Genomic DNA, 17,478 nt, shown 5'->3' with positions numbered 1-17,478 from the left:
GAAAAAACATTGTTAAAGTATGAAAAGGAATATGAGTTCCACCAGCTCCTTCATAGCCATATTTTAGAGGAAAATACTTTATAAAGACTACTTGAATACATTTGGCCTGCTCCTGCGACAATATATTTGGGGAAATGTAATAGACACCTTATCTTTTTTTTTTTTTAAACTTGGCTAAGGCCGAAGGCCCCCCTACGGAGAAACCGCTTCTACGGAACCCGAGTTGGGACCAAGTGCAGTCAGGATTCACAAACGCTGAGTTTAGTAACCTTAACCAGGGGCGTTGGGTGGAAATTTCAGCTACGGAAGCTGGCCCAATTGGGAGGACTGATGGTGACGCTCAAACCTTAGCGCACAGGTAGTTAAATATAGTGAAGAAAGCCCGTCATGAGAGAATAGAGTGCAGGAGGGATGCGAGATCCGCGGGAGGCGGCAGCCGCAGAAGCTGCGTTGGGTGGGATAGGGACGTGGGGACTGGGGAGGACCCCGGCGCCAGCCCCACACACCGCTGAAACCTTGGTTGTGCTGTTGACCCACAGGACTGCACATGTCCTTGTCCTCCTCTCCCCCGCCCCCTCCGCCCCTCACCAGTTTCCATTCTGAGGCATCGGCAGCGATCCCATCAGGGTGTTCTGAGATGTCATTATTGCAGCCTCCTTTGAAGTGATCTGTTTGTACGCCTTGCCTTTCCTCCTCTAGGTCTGAGTCCCTTGAGAAGGCTGGAGCCAGGTTCATGTTTACTTCCCACAAAATGTAGCCCAGAACTTTGAATTAAGTTCTCATGGAATGCCTTTTTAATTAATGAAGGAAGGAGTTCAATTAACAAGGGCTTTCAGCTACCACTCTTATACAGTAGGATAAACAAACAAAACACCTTGAGAATGAAAATTAAAAGACTCTAGATATGGGAAGAGGGCAAGCAGGGGAACCTGTATACCAACCTGGCTATGTGCACAGACTCCAGATCCCTAGGTCTGTGCAGTGTTAAAAAAGCAGATACCTCATTAAATAAACGTGCGGATTTAAACCAGTTCCTATGCCTCAGGTTCTCTAGGGGCCTTTCACACACCATTATGCATTAGGACTTCCCAATAAAAGGAGGGAATTAGGCTACACGTCCTAGTGTTGGGTTGCTGAATTATTTTCTGTCTCATTATTTCAGAGCACTTGGTTGGTGTTTGAGGAATAAGCTTTGGTGCTCGATGCACCATGTTCACCTAAACCATTGAGAACACCCTTCAGGACTGCTCTTCTCATACGTATTGGGCTTTCCCATCTCTGCACTCACACTGTCTCCAAGGTTTAGCCAAACATTTCTGTGGTCCCTCTGATCTAAGAAATTTGGACACAGTTGTAGATTATATATGTGTGTGTGTGTGTGTGTGTGTGTGTGTGTTTCCATTAAAAGAAGGAGAAAATACAGTGGGTATGAGGAAAGTAATAGTTTGAAATCATCAAGGGCCTTTCAAGGGTGGACAGTCCATCGGTCTAAAACGTCACTGGCAATTCTTGCTTGACCCTTGAAGTAAGCAGACAAGGATAAGGATGTTTATGCCACTCTCCAGAATAAGGCAGGGGCAGTGTGTTGTTTGGGTTCTCCAAGAAGTAGACACCCAGACAAGATTAGATGTGCAAGAGATTTGGAAGAAAAGAAGGGAGGGAGGGAGGGAGGAAAGGAGGGAGGAAGGAAGGAAGATTGGATCGAAATAACCTCAACCACAGCACAGTTCTAAGAAATTTTGGCCAGGCTGATGGGAAGATCCTCAATGTCACATGTTGGAAGAGTCTTGTATCCCACAGGAATGGGCCAACACTAGTACCCCTCAGTCATTGGCTGGGAGCAGCCCATGGTGCAAATGCCTTGGTGGATCCAGAGGGCCAGCATCCAGGACTCTCAGTCAGTTATTCTCCTTGCAGCAGGAAATCTGAGTGGTAAATTTTTATGGACACTAGGGGGAATGAAGTCAGATGACCATGGTTTGAATTCCAGCTCTACTACTTAATTATGGGAAAGTTATCTAACATAATGCCTCATCTGTAAAATTAAAATTATTAAAAGAGTTGTTATGAGAACAACATGACTCGTGTGAAATTCTGAGCATTTTGCCAAGAACACTGAAGATTTCAAATGTTAACTTTTCTTATTATCATGGCTACTTGTAACTGGTACAAAGTCAAAAGTCTCAGCCCTCAGGGAATTCTGACAGCTGGATAAAACGCTGAAAAGTGGAAGAAAATCTTTATTGGTGTGCCGTACTGTGTGTGTAGAGCTCTGTTCTAGGATCTTTCTCTTTTTAAAATATATTTTTATTGATTTCAAAGAGGAAGGGGAAGGGAGAGAGAGAGAGAAATATCAATGATGAGAATCATTGATTGGCTGCCTCCTGCATGCCCCACACTGGGGACCGAGCCTGCAACCCAGGCATGTGCCTTTGACCAGAATCGAACCTGGGACCCTTCAGTCTGCACGCTGACGCTCTATCCACTGAACCACGCCAGCCGGGCATGTTCTAGGATCTTTCTAATGTGATCCTTTTTCTCTGCTCCTCAGAACTAAGTTATTCTCTCCTGAATTTCACTTCCAAACACTTAATATAAGGGAAAAGGACAGCATCCCCATTTCCTTGCTTGAGTGACATGGCTGGTATAGGGACCCCTCCCACCCACACACCTTTGCAAGTTTCCCTTGAAGAGTTTAGTGTATTTATTCTGTGTGCCTTCTACAGACATCATGTAGATGCTGTGAACAAAGGAGAGTCCCAGGCTCAGTGGAGAAAATTACAGAATATTGAAAAGGTCATGGCAGTAAAGTATATCACTTTAATCCAGAGAATATATGAAGCATTAAAACACCAATGCCTTGACTTCTGATGAGAATTTACAGGGGATGAGAAAAATAAAGTACATCAGTGCATTTTTATGGCCAAAATCAAAATAGGGGTAGATTCACTTAACCCCTGCCAGCAATCTTAAATTCATTGAATTACCTTCTCTGTTCATGGAATTCTGTGTCTATGGAACTCAATGTAATGGGGAGCTGTTATTGTGTTGGAACCTTCCCTGGAGACAAAAGGAGAAGTAGGTGGGTGATAATAGACCCAGCTGGTGAGACATCTTCACACATATGAGACCAGGTTAATAGGTAACTGAGAGTTGATGGTTTCTCAAGGATATTGGGCATCTGACCTCCTGGGTCTATGGTGTTGACTGGCTCAAATGCATGACCTGTCTTTGTCCCATGGGCCATGCAGCAGGGACAGCTCTACACTGATTCTATTCCTCTGCACCACACCAAGCAGAAGTGGTTTTTCACTAAAGATAGTGGCTTCGCAGCCCATGAAAAGAGTTATCAGAGAGAAACATGAAGCTATGTGGATATCTCACATCCAGACGAGGGTCCTTGATACCTACAGGAATTCTAAGTGAAGCAGCTATGGGGACTGATTTTAGCACTCTTTCTAGGAAATACTCCCTATGAAAATTTACCTAGGAAAGAACTTATCCATCTGTACAATCTCACAACTAAAATTGCTAGTGGTGTTACTGTCTAACCTTCTGCAGAACTTAAATTACTTAAATTACTCTGCCATTTGAGCAGCTCCATCAAGGAAAGAGGCAGAGGGAACTAGTATTTATTGTATACAACATGCCCGGCATTAATCCCTACAGCATCCCTAGGAAGTGGTACTATCCCCATTTTACAGGTGAGAAAACTGAGGCTTTAAAAGGTTAAGAAAACTATACACAGTTCGAAGCTGTTAAATAGCAGGGCTGAGATTCCAATTTGGATCGGCCTGGCTGCAAAATTCATGCTCACTGTAAATCACACAACGCTAATTCCAACATCATTCTTGTGGGGGACACCGGTGACCTTGAAAGCAGCCTTCATTCAAAAGCCACCACTTTTTTATTTGAGTGGTAGACTGAAAACCTTTCTGTCTAACAATGTCTTTCTCACTAATCTCTAATTTTCTATTAGGGGCTGGTTGCTTTGGCTGTAGTTCTGATTTTCTTTTATTTATTTTTTAAACATTTTTTATTGTTGATAGTATTATAGATATCTCCCAGTTCCCCCCACCCTTTTTCCTCCTCCTCCCAGCCCCTACCCACCCACCCCCAGGTCTGATTTTCTGTTAAAACTAGAGGCCCAGTACACAAAATTTGTGCACTTGGGGGGTCCCCTCAGTGCCGGGACCCCTCGGGGGATGTCTGACTGGAACGGGCCTAAATCGTCAGTCAGACATCCTTAGCGCTGCTGCAGAGGCAGGAGAGGCTCCTGCCACCACTGCTGCGTTCACCAGCTGTGAGCTCGGCTCAGGGCTTCTGGCTGAGCGGCGCTCCCCCTGTGGGAGCACACTGACCACCAGGGGGCAGCTCCTGCATTAAGCGTCTGCCCCCTGGTGGTCAGTGTGTGTCATAGCGACTGGTCATTCCACCGTTAGGTTGATTTGCATATTAGCCTTTTATTATATAAGATGTAAATTATCCTGAGTTAATGAGACACTGAATAACTGTTTCAGGTACTTAATTTTCTTAAGGGAGACCTTGATAGCATTAGACACGGGTCACTTGGGGAGCAGAGTGGTTTATAGAGAAAATGGCAAAAAAAAAAAAAAAAGAACAGTGGGAGGTGCCAAGTTAGTGAGTTTATTTCAGAATTTAAATGAGGCTGAACACAGTGATTCCTTTTGCTCATTTTAAAGAAAAATAAGTTTTATGTTTTGGAATGTGCACACCTATACCATTATATTGCTGTGAGAAATAAATGAGACATACATACACGAGAATGCTTCGTGGTGTAAATAGATTAATACAAACAAGGTGTGGTGCAGTACTGTTTCATTTTGTAAATGAGTTCAGTTTTTATGGCCAAATACACTCTTTCTATTCCTTGTGGCTCCATTCTTCTGACCATGCATAAGATAAAAGTCAGGCAAAAAATAGCTGGACACTAGGAACAAATTATATAGACCAAGGAATTATTGTAGAAAATAATGTTTAGTATTTCAAACGGAAAAGATTACATTTGAGAAAAAGATTGAATACATTTTTTATGATTTTCAACATGTTTTTCTCATATGGTTTTAAAAACACAATTGATGTTTCTATCAATTTGACTTCTAAACAAAAGAGAGAGAGAGTTATCTTAGAAGTTACCAGCAGAGGGGAGTAGAAGAACACAAAACATCTTTCAGTTTAGGATCAATTTTGTGAATAAAAAGAACAGCAAAGTCCTTAAATCCATGCTTTATTTATTATTATTATTATTATTATTATTATTATTATTATTATTATTATTATTAGCCAGTGGATCCATGTGAGCACTTAAAATTTTATGAACAGCTCAATCTATCACTGAGGCAAACAAAAAAAATATATTTAGGTCACAAACACATTGACTTTTGGTCAGAAGTTACAGGAGATGAGAAGAAGCAGCTAAGTCAGTGCATTTTTACAGCCAGGTTTGGCAAGTGTGAAGTTTTATTTTCCTAGTTTCTGGAAATGGCAGTGAAATCAATTTTATTATATTAAAATATTTTTTTCTTAAATTTTCATGGCTATTTTTGAATATTCATTTAGAATTAAATTCCAGTGAAATGCATTTTTTAAAAATAGATGTTTAGTAACTTTAGAGAGAGATACCAGGAATCAAACCAGAATCGAACCTTTCAATTTACGGAACCGTGCTGCAACCAGTTAAGTCACACGGCTGGGCAGATTGTGTGCTTTCTTAAGGGTGGTTATGCCTTCGAGGGGTATTACTTCTGGCATCTCAAAGGTGTGTTAACCTCAATGCACAAGAACAATGGACAGGGCTTGCTTAAAAACCTTTTCCTAAAGAAGGTGTATGTCTGGGACAGGTGTGGCTACCCACCATGACCTACCCAGCTAAGAATTTATGACTTATTACAGCACCCCCTTTTTGTTCACATTTAGATGAAGAGGTTATTTGGGGACATAATCTAATGCCAGCTCAAAATGTACCAGAAGTACATATATACACACACTCACCTTTGAGAATCCATTTCTTTACCTCGAGATGGATGCTAGTTAATGTGCCAAAACCTTTCTCTAGATCTTGAAGGAAGGTGACTTTACAGATTAGAATGTATGACCCCTTACCTAGAGGGAATATATCAAAGCAATTGTGGTCAACAACCTGAGATATATTGAGTAATTCCTACAGTGGGCATTAAATACACAAAGATATTGAAGAAGAAGCCATTGCTTTGAGAAAGAACAATCTAGTTGAGGAGGCAATTGAGAGCATATTTTGCAATAAGATATCTCATAGGACAGGAAGACCTATCACCAACAGATGAGCATTCCAATATCTACCCAAAGTAGTATTCACCAAGTTTCTCCTTCACATTCATTCAATTCATAGTTTACATAGAGCGAAGTTAAAAGATACACCGAGGCATATTAAAACATTTTAAGAGTTTATATGAGTAAAAATGGATTCCAGTTGGGTAGTGCCAAAGCAGAAGTGATTAGAAACACTCCACTGACAAGCTGGGGATTCTTTTATGGGGGAAAAAAAGCAGAAGCAAAGCAAGGAAATTATTGATTGGTCAGAGTACCTTACCCTAGAAAACAAGACCTGCTAGCCTGATAAAGAAATCCCAGCCTCCTCATCAGTCATGCCCTATTTTCACAGTTGCCTCTTCTAATGCTCTCTAAAACTCGCTCTTGCCTCAAATCCCTCGGGAAGAGGGCTCCATTGCTTGTGAGGCACTGCACTCCTCCAGTCCATAGATTGCTTTCTCTTGAATAAAGGACATCACATTCATCTCTAAATTGCTTTAGTCTTGTCATTTGGCACGTTAAATACTAGAGAGTACCTGGTCAGTTTAAAGAATGGGAGTTTAAGTAGTAAAGTTCACTGAGTCTTCCAGAGGTTAAGGGATGCCCTACTAGAAAACATAGGAAAAGGAAAGGAGATTGTCCTGAATCTGAACCACACACCAGGGAGTGATTTCAGTAGGTTTCTCTCTCCCTAAATTAATAAATGTAGATGTACTGAGTAGCTAAGGAAATAACTGTTTCACAGGTTTGGAGATAAATGAGATTCGGTATGCAAGGTTCCCAGACTACAGTGGGTACCCAAGCAGTGTTAGCTCTATTTTCATTCCCCCAATCACTATAATCCATCTTAGAAATACTATTCTAAAAAAATATAAAAAGGCCTGCCCAGCGTGGCTCAGTGACCTATGAACCAGGAGGTCATGGTTTGATTACTGGTCAGGGCACATGCCCGGGTTATGGGTTCAATCCCCAGTGTAGGGTGTGCAAGAGTCAGCCGATCAATGATTCTCTCTCATCATTGATGTTTCTATCTCTCTCTCCCTCTCCCTTCCTCTCCAAATTCAATAAAAATATTTAAGAAAATAAATAAATAAATAAATAAATAGCTAAGAGAGGAGTAGAAATTTAGGTCATAGAACTTTTATTTCTCTGAAATCAATAAAAATATATTTTAAAAATATATTAAAAGGCAGTTGGTAAGCAAGCCTATTTAATAAAGAGGTAATATGCAAATTGACCATCACTCCAACACACAAGATGGCCGCCTCCATGTGGTCAAAGATGGCCACCCCCATGTGGACACAAGATGGCCGCCATAAGATGGCCAGCAGGGGAGGGCAGTAGTGGGTGACCAGGCCTGCAGGGGAGGGAGGTTGGAGGGGACCAGGCCTGCAGTGGAGGACAGTTGGGGGTGACCAGACCTGCAGGGGAGAGCAGTTGTGGGGGGGAACAGGCCTGCAGAGGAGGGCAGTTGGGGGGGTGACCAGGCCAGCAGGGGAGGGCAGTTAGGGGTGACCAGGCTGGCAAGGGAGGGAAGTTAGGGGTGACCAGGCCAGCAGGGGAGGGCAGTTAGGGGTGACCAGGATGGCAGGAGAGGGAAGTTAGGAGTAATCGGGCCAGCAGGGGAGCAGTTAGGCGTCAATCAGGCTGGCAGGGGAGTGGTTAGGGGGTGATCAGGCTGGCAGGCAGAAATGGTTAGGGGCAATCAGGCAGGCAGGCAGGCGAGCGGCTGGGAGCCAGCAGTCCTGGATTGTGAGAAGGATGTCCGACTGCCCAGTGGGATCGTGCCTAAATGGGCAGTCAGACATCCCTCAAGGGGTCCCAGATTGGAGAACGTGCAGGCTGGGCTGAGGGACACCCCGCCTCTGTGCACAAATTTCATGCACCAGGCCTCTAGTAAATGTTATAAATCTCAAGAGTGTTACATAAAACATATTATCATCAAGAACTTTAATAGTAAATATCAGCATAAATAATAAATATTGTATTTCTCTATTACCTTCAAATACTCTTTGTTCAAGAAAACAGTCCCTTGAAACTCATAAAAATGTTCATACTTAAGTCCTATTTATAACTCTCCATGGCAAACCTTTTCTGTTTTTCTCTAACAACAAATATGATGCAACTGTATAATGGATAGAAGTATTTTTAAATGAAATCACTTTAACAACTCTTAAGAATTTCCCCAGTTTCTGTTCTGGAATGGACATAGGTACTATTTTTGCATCATGGACTAAATGACTTAACAAATTTCAGTGTTAAGGAAACAAATATCCTTTGTGTTTTATGGCAAATTTTCTCTTTCATAAAGACTGCCAAATTTATGAGGGAGGGTGAGAGAGCAAAATGAAGTATGGAATTACATTTGCACTTAAAAGTAAGGTTATTTCTGGTGTCAGGCCATTTTGTTTAATAATGTTAGTGACACGGTTGCCTAGCAACCCTGTCATCAATGAACCTAGGATTCCTGTTTTGCTGGAAAATCCTAAGGAGCAATACATAGGAGAATCCTGCTATTGTTTTTGGATCATTCAAACTTGATTTTTACAAAAGATTTAATTGTAGTTTGGCTAAGAGATGCCAGGCTGGAGTGGCTTAGTGGTTGAATGTCAACCTATGAACCAGGAAGTCACGGTTTCCTTTCCTGGTCGGGGCACAGGCTAGGGTTGTGGGCTCGATCCCCAGTGTGGGGCATACAGGAGGCAACTGATCAATGAGTCTCTCCCATCATTGATGTTTCTATCTCTCTCTCCCTTTCCCTGCCTCTCCGAATTCAATAAAAATATTTAAGAAAATAAAAAAATGGCTAAGAGAGTAGTAGAAATTTAGGTCATAGGACTTTTATTTCTCCTATTGTTTTAATAGTGAATAAAGATTCTGACCATATTCCATCTTTGCTGAGACTTGCTGTAAAGTGCAAGAAGGAATGATTCCACATACATAAGAGAGATGTGGGCCCTGGAACACCTGTTCTTACCTCCACCTGCCGATGCTAATGTCTCCACCTGCACTTTTGAGCTGATCTAGCTTTTCACTTCAAGGTCATGTTTCATTAATTTTCCCCCATTTCCATGGTCTTCCATTTCCATTTTATCATTCTCCACTGGCTTCTTTCTCCCAGTATAAAATATTCTGGAGATCTATTGCACAATAATGTGAAATATATTTAACACTACTTAAGTGCATACTTAAAAATGGTTAATATGGTAAATTTTATGTTATCCTTTTTGCCACAATAAAAAAAAATCAGTAAGAGCACAATAGATAATGCATTTGAAATAGAATAGATGCTGTCTGGAGGCTAAGAGCTTGATAGGAAGACTAAACATTCATGACTTCTGATGTTATGTGTCTTATCAGCTTGAATGTCTTCATAGAATGTCTTTCATTGTGAAAATTCCATAATACAAATAATATAATATTTGAATATAATATCAAAATATGAGTGTAAATTAAATATGTGTGTATATGCAGTGTCCTAATATGCAAAGTGTCCAATTTGGAGTTCGACTGTGAGACCTGGAATTCAATCACTCACTATGACAGTGGTTGGCAAACCACAGCTCACGAGCCACATGCGGCTCTTTGGCCTCTTGAGTGTGGCTCTTCCACAAAATACCATGTGTGGGCGCGCACATACAGTGCGATTGAAACTTCGTGGCCCATGCGCAGAAGTCAGTTTTCGGCCTAGGTGAGTCTATTTTGAAGAAGTGGCGTTAGAACACTCAAGGGGCCAAAGAGCCACATATGACTAACGAGCCGCAGTTTGCAGACCACTGTACTATGATGTGCACTGACCACCAAGGAAGGTCCCAGCTAGCAGCCAGAAAGCCCTGGTGGGCCCTGATTGCCGGCCAGGCCTAGGGACCCTAACTGTGCACGAATTTCATGCACCAGGCCTCTAGTATGAATTACTAGTATAATATAATATGAATAACAAAAAAAATTCCATTTCCCTTTTTGATAAAGTTGGTCTTTCACCATCTCTATCTGCTATGTTTCAAGTACACATAAAAATAGAGTTCAATATGAACAGACCTAGGAATAGTCCTCTTGGAGCTTACAGTCCAAATACTATGACCCCAATGCACACAGTTATCGAGAAAACTTACAAAGAGTTGTCCAAAGGGCACACATGAAAATATACACACACATGTGCTGAGCACATACACACACAGAGACACACAGACACACACACACCACGTGCTGAAGCTCATGAAACATTCATGAGTCATATTTTTGAATAATTAAATAATGTTGAGAAAATCATTAAATAATTCCATAAAAGGCATCCATGAGAAAAAATGTTTCTAAAGAAGAAAGTGGAGCCGGAACTTCAAAATGTCTGTACTGATCTTCATTGACTTGGCAATCACTCCTCAACCGACAAGCGAACCTCAGTTTGAGCCGATTCTCTGGTCTTTAACAATATGTTAAGCAGCAGGAAACATCTGAAACATTCCCATTAGGGTTTCAGAAATTTCCTTTACTGAACCTACACATTTTCATCTGTCCCATGGAAAACATAAACACCAGGGGTGAAATGGAATTCAGGATTCCTAAATGATCTCCTACTCCAAGAGAGCTCATTTTCCATCATTGAACCTCTGGGGTTATTATAATAAAAAAGCCTGTTTGCCACTGAAATTGAGCAGTTGATTCAAACTGGTGAAACTGACAAGGAGAGGACCCATGAAAATTGCCACGTGCCTGGGGTGCAATAGACAATCCCTGATGCTGTACTACTTCCCTCTATATCTACAGCTGGGGGACTGAGCACAACCCCAGGCCAGCCTCCTCATCCCTTCCAAATCTGCAGCAAGTGCATCTCTGCCAGTCCGAGTCCTGCCATTTCTGAGTTGCCTGGGAGCTATAGGAAAACATCATTAACTCAAACTGTGTTAACCTGAAATGCTGAAAATAAAAATAGCATCTAGGAGGCTACTTCCCGAGATTCCAGTTATTTCATATAAAGATTTTATTTTTCCTTGAGCTACTGTTGTTTGCTGGCCATCTTCCTCATTACAGCTGCTCTTTTACTATTCCCGCTTTATTGAGCTGTAATTGACATACGACAGTGTGTAAGTTTAAGGTGTACAGCATAATGATTTGATGCATATACTATATGTATATATTGCAAAATGATGACCACACTAAGGTTATTAGCACATCCATCACCTCACAGAATTATAATTTTCTTTTGGTGGTGAGAATATTTAGGATCTACTCTCTTTATAGTTTCTCTTTTATATTTTTGTTTGTATCTTACAGTTCCACCTGGGAAAAGGGGAAATAGCTTCTCCCTCTCTATGCAGAGGTGAGAAGTTGAGGGAAGCAGGTCCATTACACTGAGTTTCTTCCCTAGGCCCATGTGTATTTATGCAGATGAACCAAGTACCAGTGAACTCCTTTTAAAAGTAGGCTTAATGGGAGAAATCACAAAAGCTAAAATCCTTTAGAAACGCTTTGAGGAAATACAGAGGAAGAGAGGTCAGATGTGAGATGCAACACCATGCACTTAGACTTGGGGACCGAGGAGGGTTTCTAGGCTGATGGTGTGTGTGTGTTTGTGTGTGGTACAAAGGCCTACAACAATGCACTAAGTCTTGCTTTTGATTTGTTTGCTTGCTCATGTGTTTTTGGTATGAGCTTGCCATAGAGCCACTGACACATGGCTCCTTTTCTCCTTCAGCACATCATCCTGGAAAACTGTTGCTTGGTTTTTGGATCCCAGCTGAGAGAGATCTCCTGGAAAAAGGCATGTTACCCCAACTTCCCTATAAAGATGACCAAATAGCTTGTCATATAAACCAGGACACATTTCAGAGTCACTAAAATGAATTAATACACAGTAATTCATCTGCAATAGGTGAAAACCAGAATGTACAGTCAATAGTTCAACGCTAGGCACCTGGGTAATGGCAGTAAACGGTCCAGTTTCTCAGAGGGTTGATGGGGGTGCTATTTCCCACCAAATATCCTGTAAGTATAGGGGGAGCTGTGAGATCACTGGGCCATTTTATTTGTATTACACACTTTAATCTCATGAAATTCTCCTTTTTTTGTTCAAATGCTTGTTAACAATTGTCTATTATTGTCTGTATTTATTTCCTAGGGCTGCCATAATGAAATACCACAGACTGCGTGGCTTAAACAGCAGAAATTAATTTTCTCACAGTTCTGGAGGCTCAATGTCCAAGATTACGCTATAGGTGGGGTAAGTCTTCTGAGGCCTCTCTCCTTGGTTTGTAGACGTCCACCTCTTCTCTGCATCCTCACTTGGTCAGTTCTCTGTGCACTTGCATCCACAGTGTCTCTTTGTGTGACCTAATCTTCTTTTCTTATGAGGACACCAGGCAGATTGGATTAGGGCCCACCTAATGGCCTCATCTTAACTTAATCACCTCTTTTTTTTTAATTTCTTTTTTGATTAAGGTATCACATATTTGTCCTCATCCCCCCATTCCCATCCCACACCCCTCCCCACGCATGCCCCCACCCCTCTGTTGTCCTTAACCACTGGTTAGGCTCTTATGCATGCACACAAGTCCTTTGGTTGATCTCTCCCCTTTATCCCCACCCTATCCTCCCTCTGAGGCCCGATAGTCTGATCCATGCCTCCTTGTTTCTGGGTCTGTTCTTCTTTATCAGTCTATGATGTTTATCATTTCCCCTAGATGAGTGAGATTATGTGCTACTAGAAATACACTTATAAGAACCGAAAGTGAGACAAGCAATAATGGTTATGCTGAAAGGCAAATGAATCAGTCTGTAGTGAGTTTCTTTCTGGGCCAACAGTTCTTTTGAGACCCAATTTCAATGTCAAACAGTTCCTTATGTGTACATGTCAGCAATGGTATTTCAGTTCTGGATGGTGGACAAATGGTGGTAATGCAGGTCCAACACTCTCTGGTTTGGTCCTGGGCAACCTGCAGTGACGCACAGCTGCTAACTGCTAGTATGGCAAGGCGACGTAAGCGTCTTCCATCTCTGGACTGCTTCTCTTCTGTCTTCATGGCTGGAGTCGTCCTGTCGATTCCTCTCTGTTGTCGGAATCCACATGGTCTCGGAGTTGTTTTCTGAAAATATACAAACATATTCTCAACCAAAAGTTAATAAAGGGATATTTTCTATAAAATTGACTTGGGATCCTTTTTCATTTTTTGCCCAAATGATTTTCCTCTGGCTTTTTTTTTTTTATTTTTATTGATTTTCTACAGAGAGGAAGGGAGAGGGATAGAGAGCTAGAAACATCATCGATGAGAGAGAAACATTGACCAGCTGCCTCCTGCACACCCCCCACCGGGGATGTGCCCGCAACCAATGTACATGCCCTTGACCGGAATCGAACCTGGGACCTTTCAGTCCGCAGACCGATGCTCTATCCACTGAGCCAAACCAGTTTCGGCATCCTCTGGCTTGTTTTGACACCATGTGTGCTTTTCATGGGTGTCTTGCTTTTAGCCTTACAATTAATTTTCTAAAGTACAAATTTTCTAGATGTAATTTACTTACAGGGTATTTTTCCTTACATGATATTCTTCTACTATTCCCCCGTTTTTTGATTTAAATATTAGGAGGCTTTTGAAAATTTTATAATGTAGTCTTGATAGCTTTTAAATTTTAATTTTTTGCACTATAATATTACTGCTTTAGGTTCATTACATGTTACACAATTTTATCATGAGATGAACTAGCAATAGAAATTTAGTTAACACTTTAGGAACTGCTTTTTGTCCAGTACAATTAATTTTTCTAGAATATTCGCTTGTTTCAATTAGCCAATTTAAATTAGCCTGAAAACTTGACTACTATTTTACTGTCAACTTTATCACTCTAACAACAATCTTATTTTACCCTGTAAATATTAGTAGAAAGGATTATTTGCCTTCTTGAGTAGGCCCTGAGCATTCCTGGTGGTAGGCTGGATTTAGATATCAAAAACCCACTTCCCCACACCATGGGTACATGACAACTCAAACAATTCTTGTTGCAGTGAGAGGGCAGCTGCTGTCGGCCAAGTCTCTGTCTGTTACCCGGGTCTCGATTTGAGCTGGGCATGGGAAGTTAAGCAGCCATGGGGGCAGGAGACTTCCTTCAGAAGGGGTGAGTGTTCAGGCCCCTGCAAAGTTGGGGGGGGGTTCTGTGCCCCACCTCTGTTGACCCCCAAGTTCTCTCCTGATGGCCCCTCTGTGACTGTGCCTGTCTTAGGTTGTTCCTTCCATGAGGAATCTTACCAGTCTCTGGCTAACCAGCCATCCTCCAGGGCCAAGCAGGGTGATGTGAGGTTCAGTTCTGTCTCCTTGGTACCCTATGCCCCCGTGGCCTCCACGCCCAGCACCTGCCTTGGGATCCCCTTGCCTGCTGGCGGGGCCCCAACACTGATCACATATCTTGGGGGACCCGAGTTTCTTCTCCAGGGAGGGTCCAGATCGCCCCACTGGGCGAGAGACAGATCCATGGTACCAGTCATCACGAGGCTTCAACCTCGACATGAACAGAGAGCTCAGGCAACAGCTGTGAGCAATTGGATTGTGAGAAGAGGGTCCCTCTTGGCCAAAAGGGCAAGAGGGACAAATATAGAATGCTCAGGTGCCTTCCCAGGAGGCCCTTTACACAATGGAAGGGATTAAATCCTTACATGTCTGTCCTTTTGAAATTGCTGCCAAACATTCAAAGAATTAGTAAGTTTGTTTGGGATAATTGTATATTATGCTGTTGTAATTCTAAAATATCAAGAGATGTGTTACCTTTGTCTCCAAGCACCAAAAAGATGATTTTTTTTTATATTGATCCCCAAGGGTGGGAGGTACTATTATAAGTAATGGGGGTAATCCAAATCTGGGAAAAATTTTAATGACATTGTAGAATAACATCATGTAAGGATATTCTTTGCTCTAGGCCCAGGCAATTCCCTTTCAAACTGGCTGTCCATTTCTTTTTGTATAGACAAGGTCTTAGTTACATTTTCTGCACCTCTCCCGGGGGCAAGTAGTGATAGTAGTGACACCCTTTCTTTGGTGTCCACACAAGCCAGTAACCTCTCTTTAATTTTACACACAAAGGGGCAGTGTTTTGATTTTGTGTTATACAAAAGGGAAGCTGGGTGGAGACCCCTGTGTAATTATACTTTCTTGCCCCACCCATGGTCCTCCTGGATGACCAAGGTGTTTGGTATTATTGGTGACTACAGTAGTCAGGGGCTCAGCCCACGTAAGGGGTCTTACCCATTAAGGATCAGGAGCATAAGTCCAAAATACTTCCCCATTTTCCCCAGGTAATATTACCGTACATCTGATGATTGTTAACATGGTTAGAAAGGCGTTCTCAGGCATTCTTGGGTTTCTACCTCACAATTTCTTCCCAGAGGTTTGACGTTCTGATTGATATTTCTCTGTCTCTGGATCTATTTTTTTTTTTTTTCTATCAGTTTATGTTGTTCACTACATTCCACAAATGAGTGAGATCATGTGATATTTATCTTTCTCTGCCTGGCTTATTTCACTAAGCATAATATTCTCCATCTCCATCCATGTTGTTGCAAATGGTATGAGCTCCTTCTTTTTTTACTGCAATATAGTATTCCATTGTGTAGATGTACCACAATTTTTTAATCCACTCATCTGCTGATGGGCACTTAGGCTGTTTCTAAATCTTAGCTATGGTGAATTGTTGCTGCTATGAACATAGGAGTGCATATATCCTTTCTGATTGATGTTTTTAGTTTCTTGGGATATATTCCTAGAGGTGGGATCACTGGGTCAAATGGGAGTTCCATTTTTACTTTTTTAAGGAAACTCCATACTGTTCTCCACAGTGGCTGCACCAGTCTGCATTCATACCAGCAGTGCATGAGGGTTCCTTTTTCTCAGCATCCTCGCCAGCACTTGTCATTTGTTGACTTGTTGATAATAGCCATTCTGACAGGTGTGAGATGGTACTGCATTGTTGTTTTGATTTGCATCTCTCTGATTATTAGTGACTTTGAGCAGGTTTTCATATGTCTCTTGGCCTTCCTTCTGTCTTCTTTCGAAAAGTGTCTATTTAGATCAGTTGCCCATTTTTTGATTGGGTTGTTTATCTTCCTTTTTGTTAAGTTGTATGAGTTCCCTGTAAATGTTGGAGATTAAACCCTTATCGTTGATATCATTGGCAAATATGTTCTTCCATGCAGTGGGCTTTCTTGTTGTTTTATTGATGGTTTCCTTTGCTGAACAAAAGCTTTTTATTTTGATGTAGTCCCATTTGTTTATTTTCTCTTTAGCTTCCATTGCCCTAGAAGCAGTATCAGTGAAGAAGTTCTTTTGGCATATGTCAGAGATTTTTCTGCCTATAGATTCCTCTAGTATTTTTATGGTTTCCTGTCTTGCGTTTAAGTCTTTGATCCATTTTGAGCTTATTTTTGTGTATGGTGTAAGTTGGTGGTCTAGTTTCATTTTTTTGCATGTATCTGTCCAATTTTCCCAACACCATTTATTGAAGAGACTGTCTTGACTCCATTGTATGTTCATGCCTCCTTTGTCAAATATTAATTGAGCATAGCGATTTGGATCAATTTCTGGGTTCTCTATTCTATTCCATTGATCTATATGTCTGTTCTTGTGCCAATACCAGGCAGTTTTGAGAACAGTGGCTTTGTAATATAGCTTGACTTAATCACCTCTTTAAAAGCCTAATCTCTAAATACGGTCACATTCTTCCATACCAGGGGCTAGAGCTTCATGTGTAAATTTGAGGTGAATGATTCAGTTCACAATACTATCTCTTCTCATTCTAGCTCTCTACCCTGTGAGGACACAGCAAGAAGACTGCCATTTATGAACCAAGAAAGGGCCTCATCAGACTCTGGATCTGCAGGCACCTTGATCTTGGACTTCCCAGCCTCCAGACTAAGAAATAAATGTTTGCTGTTTAAACCACCCAACTTATGGTGTTTTTGTTAAAGTAGCTTGAACAGACTAAGACAAGATTTGATCATTTTGCAAACCGAAAATATGTGGATTCACTGAGAAAATTCGGATGAGTTCTAATAGTGCTGTGCCAAGCATTCAATGGTGGTGATACCATCAGAACTGAGCCAGGTGCTGAGATATCATAAAATGTGAACCGGGGGAGACAAAACTTACCTCACAGCACTTCAGTCAAGTTTCTTGGATGTCAAGTGCCTAC

The 17,478-nt window shown here is 41.6% G+C and overlaps 1 long non-coding RNA gene across 1 annotated transcript; it reads left to right on the top strand.

Annotated features, from left to right (window-relative positions):
* The first annotated feature begins 327 nt into the window (after positions 1 to 327).
* On the top strand, positions 328 to 17,199 carry LOC129149005 (uncharacterized). The gene is made up of 3 exons (XR_008555999.1): positions 328 to 358; positions 12,425 to 12,521; positions 17,087 to 17,199. It is a non-coding gene; the product is annotated as an uncharacterized LOC129149005 (long non-coding RNA).
* The last annotated feature ends 279 nt before the right edge of the window (positions 17,200 to 17,478 follow it).

This window comes from Eptesicus fuscus, chromosome 5 (genome assembly GCF_027574615.1).
Source record: "Eptesicus fuscus isolate TK198812 chromosome 5, DD_ASM_mEF_20220401, whole genome shotgun sequence".
Classification (NCBI taxonomy): Eukaryota; Metazoa; Chordata; class Mammalia; order Chiroptera; family Vespertilionidae; genus Eptesicus; species Eptesicus fuscus.
This window is presented reverse-complemented; position numbering and strand designations above follow the sequence as displayed.